This window comes from Priapulus caudatus, unplaced genomic scaffold (genome assembly GCF_000485595.1).
Source record: "Priapulus caudatus unplaced genomic scaffold, Priapulus_caudatus-5.0.1 Scaffold32, whole genome shotgun sequence".
NCBI lineage: Eukaryota > Metazoa > Priapulida > Priapulimorpha > Priapulimorphida > Priapulidae > Priapulus > Priapulus caudatus.
Window position 1 is genome coordinate 839,229 of NW_014577093.1, and position 8,592 is coordinate 847,820.

Genomic DNA, 8,592 nt, shown 5'->3' on the forward strand with positions numbered 1-8,592 from the left:
GTTTATTAGAGAAATCTATGCGGAGATACCCCCTAACCATTTTAAATGTATATTCATCACAAAATATAACTCTTCTGGTGAGATATTGCGCATGCGCTAACACACTAACATATCCAGATTGTGTACTAGCTGGTATACGCATCGGGGACCTTACATGCAATGTCTACCTCCTATTTCTTAAATGATGTCTACTGATGGAATGTTATTATATAAATCTATGCTAGAATAACTCCTCTTCATTTTAAATACATAATCTTTGCAAAATATAAATTTTCTCTAGAGATATTGCGCATGCGCGCGCACTGTGTTAGGCGTGCAGTGCCGTCTGAAGCAAACTTCATAATATAGCTTGCTGAGGGGGAGAGGGGATGGGAGACTGAGGAAAGGCTGCAGGGGAGATAGCTGAGGGCGGTAGAAGAAGAAGGATGCTGAGCGAGGGACAGGGGAGGCAAGGGGAAGGGCGCGAGGGCCTAAAGTAGGTGTTTTGTACCCTACATGCTAGGGCGCTTTCGTAATTATAAAAGCATGTCTACAGATAAAAGTTTAATAGGGAAATCTATGCGGAGATACCCCCTAACCATTTTAAATGCATATTCATCACAAAATATAACTCGTCTGGTGAGATATCGAACATGCGCTAACACACTAACATATCCAGATTGTGTACTGGCTGGTATACGCATTGGGGACCTTACAATGCTTACATGCAATGTCTACCTTCTATTTCTTAAATAATGTCTACTGATGAAATGTTATTATATAAATCTATGCTAGAATAACTCCTCTTTATTTTAAATACATAATCTTTGCAAAATGTAAATTCTCTCGGGAGATATTGCGCATGCGCGCGCACCGTGTTAGGCGTGCAGTGCCGTCTGAGGCATACTTTACAATATAGCTTGCTGAGATGGAGAGGGGATGGGAGACTGAGGAAAGGCTGCGGGGAAGATAGCTGGGGGCGGTAGAAGAAGAAGGATGCTAAGCGAGGGACAGGGGAGGCAAGGGGGAAAGACGCGAGGGCACAAAGTAGGTGTTTTGTATCCTACATGCTAGGGCGCTCTCCTAATTATAAAGACAGATCAACTGATAAAAGTTTATTATGGAAATCTATGCGGAGATACCCCCTAACTATTTTAAATGCATATTCATCACAAAATATAACTCTTCTGATGAGATATTGCGCATGCGCTAACACACTAACATATCCAGATTGTGTACTGGCTGGTATACGCATTGGGGACTTTACATGCAATGTCTACCTCCTATTTCTTAAATGATGTCTACTGGTGGAATGTTATTATAGAAATCTCTGCTAGAATAACTCCTCTTTATTTTAAATACATAATCTTTGCAAAATGTGAATTCTCTCTGGAGATATTGCGCATGCGCGCGCACCGTGTTAGGCGTGCAGTGCCGTCTGTGGCAAACTTTATAATATAGCTTGCCGAGGGCATAGAGAAGACAGCAGAGATACACACCCAATATACTTATAGATGCAATTTTTATTTTTTTAACGTGAGGTAGTGCTAAAACTGTCTGGCGGCAGATTTGAATTACTAGATATTTTAAGGCTTAGATAAACGCGCTTAACTTGACGCATGTAATATACATTATATACCGAAGGTACCGAGATAACCTAGCTTAACGTGTGAACGCTTCTTGAGAAGTGCTTTAAGGCTCTATAAGCTCATTAACTCTTAAACGCTTGAACAAGCTCTTAACGATCTTGAACCCTGCTGGCCGTTCTTAATGACGGTCTTACTCTTTAACCTGCCCCGTTTACTCTTACTACTCTTAGACTCTATAGTCTGTTTACGTCATTTACTCGGCTTACTCGTTACTCTTACTGTTTACTGTCGTTTACTCTTTACGTCTTTTACTCTTTTACTTGCTCTACTCTTTACTACTTTACCCTCTTTACTGCTTTACTCTGTACTCTTTACTAGTTCTTACTCTTTACTCGTTTATCTTTATATAACTTCTTTACTCTTTAGTCTGCTTTACTCTTTACTACGCTTACTTGTCTTTACTTCTCTATACTTTTTAAGTGTCTTGATACTAGGACTTATTACTCTTTACTCAGTTACTTCTTTAAGTTTCTGCGTGTGTCACATTAGCTCTCCTGAACAATTCTTTAAGGAGCTTTTACTCTTTTAACGCGAGTTGTACTGTGTATCTGCTTTACTCTATTTTACTACTTTTACTGTTCATTACTCTATCATACTCTTTATCTTGGCTTTACTCTTACTCTTTAACATCTGTAACTGCTTATAACTCCTTTTAACGTCTCTTGATTTAGGGTACTTAGGACATATATGTAAACCCGAGGTACGTTTATCATTATTGTATACCGCACATCCAGCCCGAGAGCGGGGGAGAGGCATATATACTCTTGGTTGAGGGTTAGGGTTATAATATATATATAAAGGTAGGATTATACAGTACACAAGTGTCTGAGGTGACAATCTTGGGCTACATAGCTTATGTAATACGTAATGGAACGTAAGCAACGTAAACACATTAAGCTTTAGTGATGGCTCCTAACGGGGTGTATTACCCCATTAAGGAGTGTTACGTTCACATCGACTTTGGAATTGTACATTAATGCTCATGGATAAATTTAGTTTTGTGTTAATGTCATGTTAGGTTAGGAGATTAAGGTTATGCGTTAGGGTTTATTATAGTCCATTTAAATCATTAATCATTAATGATGTGCAAAGTTTGGGGAACCACGTCCCTAATGGAGCGTTAGCCGGTCTACGACCCTTTTCAAGATAGGCTCACGGAAGGCTCAAGGATATAGAGAGCGAGTATCGCTAGATGATATGCAAGCTAATATGAAGCGGTAGAGCATGAACATGAGGAGTGGAAGCGGGCAACGGTTTTAGGAAAGTACGTCGGGGTAGCCAATACACCGCATGAAACCAGTGCAGCATGTATTTTAAACAAGACGAGACTGAAACATGACAGGTTTATCTGAAGCGAATAGAATATAGGCAAGACTAGATATATTGTGGGCAATCAGATAAGTAGCAAATAGATATAGCGCAATAATAGAAGAAACGAGCGCAGAAAAATTGGAGTATAGGATACAGAGCGCGTATACATGCGAACACAGAAAGCGAGATAGGAGAATCCTAAACACCGACCAAACCTAACCGACCCCTGACACTCCCCATTGCACACTGCACTCGCGCACGCTCGCCCACACACTCGCATACACGCCCGCGCGCACACACTCCCATACACGCCCGCGCGCGCACACTCCATACACGCCGCGCGCGCACAGCTCCCATAACAACGCCCCGCGCGCGCACACCCCATACAGCGGATGGACCGCGCGCACACACTCCCATACACGCCCGCGCGCACACACTCCCATACACGCCCGCGCGCACACACTCCCATACACGCCAGCTGCCGCGCACACTTGTCCCATACACGCCCGCGCGCTCGAGCGAACTTGCCGCATAGCACGCGGTCCGCGCGGCAAGGCACACGTCCATACATACGCCGCCGGGCACACATCTCTCTCATGACAGACGCCCCTGCGCCACACACTGCCCTCCACGAGTACAAACTACACGCCCGCGCGCGCGACCACTCCATACAACGCAGCATTCCGCAGCTGCCACAACATCTTAGATACACGCGCGCGCGACACAAGCTGTCGCGCTCACTCCCATACCAACGGCCCCGGCGCGCACAACTCCATACACGCCTCAGGCGCGCACACACTCCCATACCGCCGCGCGCACGACACTTCCCTCCCACCACTTAGGCTTTAGAGATGTGGCGTGGGCGTGTCGGTGTCGGCAGTCATCTTCGCCCTTCTCATGCACCTCAAAACATAAGAACGAGATGCGAGTCGTGTCCAGGCTAGGTACGGTGAATAAGGGAGGACATGAAGTACAAGTCTGACACTTACGGATGCGGACCCAACTAATTTGGAAATATACGCACGGATAAACCGGGCAGGGGGAACGTAGAACAATAAACCTACCACTTATGAGGACTGTGCCAGTATACAACATAAACAGCCCACTTAAAGAATAACGCACCCGCACAAATATACAGAAGCACTTATGACCAGTAACGGAAAAATAAAAGAAAACACAAAATAGATATGCACAGATGATTTAATTTATACAAGAAATGTGGGGGATAAAGACCTATAACATTGAATGAATTGCAAAAGCCTGCTAAAATAGTAGCAAGGGAGACATGCTAGCGTATGAGACTAGTACAACAACATATAAATAAGAACTTCCAAGTCGTTTATAATAAACCTGGGTTTTAAAGGTCTCCTACGCGGAAAACTGGCAACAACGCTTGACTGATGCTAGGCACTACGACTTTCAATATTTAGGAGCAACCATTAAACATTCTACATTGGCATGATAAGCATTAACGAATATCAGGTCCCATACAACGAAAATGTAACCGATACTCAGTGAGTTCTAGGCAATTCTAGCGCGGCCATGAGTCTAGCAATGAGTCTATCATTCTAGCGCGTGCCAATGAGTCTAGTCATGAGCTCTAGATTCTAGGCGCGGGCATGAGTTCTAGGCATGAGTCTAGCAGATTCTAGCGGGCGCCAATATGAGTCTAGCATGAGTCTAGCATTGCTACCGCGCGGCATGAGTTCTAGCAATGAGTGCTATCATTCTAGCGGCGGCCATGAGTCTTAGCATGAGTCTAGCAATTCCTAGCGGGCGGCCATGAGTGCTAGCATGAGTCTAGCATTCTTGGCGCGGTCCATGAGTCTAGCATGAGTTAGGCGATGGCTAGGCGGGTCATTGAGTCTAGCGCATGAGTCTAGCATTCTAGCGCGGCCATGAGTCTAGCATGAGTCTAGCATTCTAGCGCGGCCATGAGTCTAGCATGAGTCTAGCATTCTAGCGCGGCCATGAGTCAGCATTCAAGCATTCTAGCGCGCCATGAGGTCTCGCATGAGTCTAAGCATTCTAGCGCGGACCATGAGTCTAGCATGAGTCCTATCATTCTAGCCGCGCCATGATCTAAGCATGAGTCTCGCATTCTAGCGGCGGCATGAGTCTAGCTGAGTCTAGCATTCTAGCGCGGCTAAATGAGTCTATAGCATGAGGTCTACGCATCTAGCGCGGGCATGAGTCTAGCATAGAGTCTAGCGATTCTAGCGCGCCATGATGTCTAGCATGAGTCTAGGCATTCTAGCGCGCCATGAGTCTAGGCATGAGTCTAGCAATTCTAGCGCGGCCGATGAGTTCCTGGCATTCTAGGCATTCTTAGCGCGCCATAGTCTAGCATGAGTCTACTAGCATTCTACGCGGCGGCCATGGAGTCTAGCATGAGTCTAGCGATTCTATGCGGCGGCCATGAGTCTAGCATGAGTCTAGCATTCTAGCGCGGCCATGAGTCTAGCATGAGTCTAGCATTCTAGCGCGGCCATGAGTCTAGCATGAGTCTAGCATTCTAGCGCGGCCATGAGTCCTATGCATGAGTCTAGCATTCTAAGCGCGCCAATGAGTCTAGCATCGAGTCTAGCATTCTAGCGCGGCCATGAGTCTAGCATGAGTCTAGCATTCTAGCGCGGCCATGAGTCTAGCATGAGTTGCATTCTAGCGCGGCCATGAGTCTAGCATGAGTCTAGCATTCCTAGCGCGGCCGATGAGTCTAGCCTGAGTCTAGTCATTCTAGGCGTCGGCCATGTAGTGCTAGCATGGTTCCTAGCATTCCTACGCGGCCAATGAGTCTGCCATGAGTCTACATTCTAGCGCGGCATGAGTCTAGGCATGAAGTCTAGCATTCTAGCGCGCCATGAGTCTAGCATGAGTCTACGCATATCTACTAGCGCGGCATAAGTCTAGCATGAGTCTAGCATTCAGTAGCGCGCATGAGTCCGTAAGCATGCCAGTCTAGCATTCTAAGCGCGGCCATGAGTCTGAGCATGAGTCTAGCATTCGTAGCGGCGCCGATTGAGTCTAGGCATGAGTCTAGCATTCTAGCGCGGCCATGAGTCTAGCAATGATCCTAGGCATTCTACGCGGCATGAAGTCTAGCATTGAGTCCTAGCAAGTTCCTAGGCGCGGCCATGAGTCTAGCATGAGTCTAGCATTCTAGCACTTATCCGAACACGTACATGACGCCTGACACAAGGAAGAAAGTACGCTCGACTCAAATATATTTCCCGTCTCTTTTCAAATTAGTTCTATAGTAATTTATTCGATCAACGTACCTTTTAACAGACGTGTGTGGCATCTCTTGTCGCAAGTGGAAATTCTCGTTCAACGTCTAGCTTATATATTACTTGATATAATTCTCTTCGAGACGTTATCAGCGAAGAGTGGGGCGGCGCACTCCGCGGCCTTCTACGGTTCCTTTGTTCAGAAGGAACGGTGCAATGCTGATAGCTCGCTCACAAGCCCGCTCTGTCTCACACGCGTGGGCGCTTGCTACCTTTATCCCCGTAAAATGTATTGTCGGGAAAATAAGCCGTACACGACACTCACGTGAACATTCGTAAGGCAGCGCGGTTTTTGCTAACATGTTACTGGTGGGCCGGACATTGTGATTTATATTAACGCTTTGCGGCAGCCCAAGCCAAGGCTCAGCAAGGCGCCAGCCAAGGGCGACGTTTCAAGTTTGACCTTGATGGCGCGGTCTGCAGAACCAGTGTCTGGGCGCGAAATTGTTCTATATACATAGTGATTGTCGAAGGCACCTGTATCTCAACCAAGAGCAGCTTCACTTGTGTGTCGTGGTCCTGTCCCAGACGACATGAAACCAATTATACCAACAGGAGAGCGTGCGTGCGTTGCGGAGGGGGCGGCCGTGGCGTGGCGTGCTTGCGGCGCGCAGGGCGGTGCGGGCGTGCGTGCGTGCGTGCGTGCGACGTGATCATCTTATAGGTTGTATTTGTATGTTATACATCATCTTATATCTTATATTTTATAGTCTTGCGATGTTGGCCGTGATCAGGTGAGAGCGGACTTACCACCGTGACGTGACATCGTTACGGATGAGAGCGTAACGCAAGGCACTCAGCTATAGCGAGGCGACTGTCGTCACTGTACGGCCTCACTGCCAGACCTTCCTGTTCTTTCTCTCTATCTGTTTCTGTTTTTCTCTGTGTTAATCTTTTTATTCCGAGCCCTTTCTCTCTCCTTTCTCGTCTCTCTCTCTCATCTCGTCAATCGTCTCTCTCTCTCTCTCTCTCTCGCTCACAAACACACACTATCTTCCCCTTTCTCTCTTTGCTCTCTCACACCCCCTTTCTTCTCTCCCTCTCCCCCCTCCTCTCTCTCCCTCCTGCCCTCCCCAGGCCTTCCCCCAAATTGAGTGGGCGTCCTCCTAGGGAAATCCGCATCGCAAGTACGGGTGCGACGGGAGCGAGCATTGAAGGAGCAACCACTCGGGCATCGCCGACTCCTGGTGCTTTGCGGCACCACGTCATGTATGTAAAAAAAAAGGGCAAATTTAAAATTTTATAACAAGGAACACAGGTACAATGGCGAAATCAGCGTCTCATTCAATGTTGAAAAAGAGGCGGATCGACGCGACCGCGAGAGAGCGAGGGAGAAAAGAGAGAGGAGAAGAAGGAGGGAGAGAGAGAGAGAGAGAGAGAGAAAAGAGAGAGAGATGAGAGGGGAAAGGGAGAGAGATAGAGGGAGAAAGAGCGAGAGATGAGAGAGAGCGATAAAGAAAGAAAGAGAGACAGAATGACAGAGAGAGAGACGAGAAAGAGAGAGAGAAGAGAGAGGCGCGAGAGAGAGAAAGAAAGAAAGAAGAAAGAGAAGGCCCCCACAGAGAGAGAGAGAGAAAGTGGGTGAAGAGAGAGATAGGGGGAGAGAGAGGGAAAGAGCGAGCGAAAGAGAGAGCGCGATAAAGAAAGAGAGAGAGAGAGACAGAGACACAAAGAGAGAGAGAGAGAAAAAGAGCGAGAGAGAGAAAGAAAGAAATAGAGAGAGGCAGAGAGAGAGAGAGAGAGAGAGAGAGAGAAAAGAGAAAAGCGAGAGAGAGAGAGAGAGAGAGAGAGAGAGAGCGCACGAGAGAGAGAGAGAGAGAGAGAGAGAGAGAGAGAGAGAGAGAGAGAGAGAGAGAGAGAGAGAGAGACGAGAGAGAGCGAGTGACGCCAGACGAAAGGTTGAAATTTAGTTCGTCGCTGAATTGAACCCTTTACACCCCCATTAAGAAATTCAATGAGCTGAATAAACATACCTATGTCCCTAGGTATTATTAGCTGCTTTGATTGTATGTTAAGGTTCCCGCGTGATGAGTATACAAGCCAGTACACAATCTGTGATATGTTAGTGTGTTAGCGCACAGTGCGAATTCTCACCATAAGAGTTATATTTTGGATGAATATGGCATTTAAAATTGTTTAATGGGGTATCTCCGCATAGAATTCTCTAAATAAACTTTTTATCAGTAGAGCCTGTGCTTTATAATTAGGAGAGGCCTAGCATGTAGGGTAGAAAAACAACTACTTATTTATGCTTCGCTCCTCCCCTTGCTCCCCCTGTCCGCCTCGCTCCAGCATCCTTCTTCTTACTACGCCAGCTATCTCCCATCAGCTTTTCCTCAGTCTCGCATCCCCTCTGCGCCGCCTCA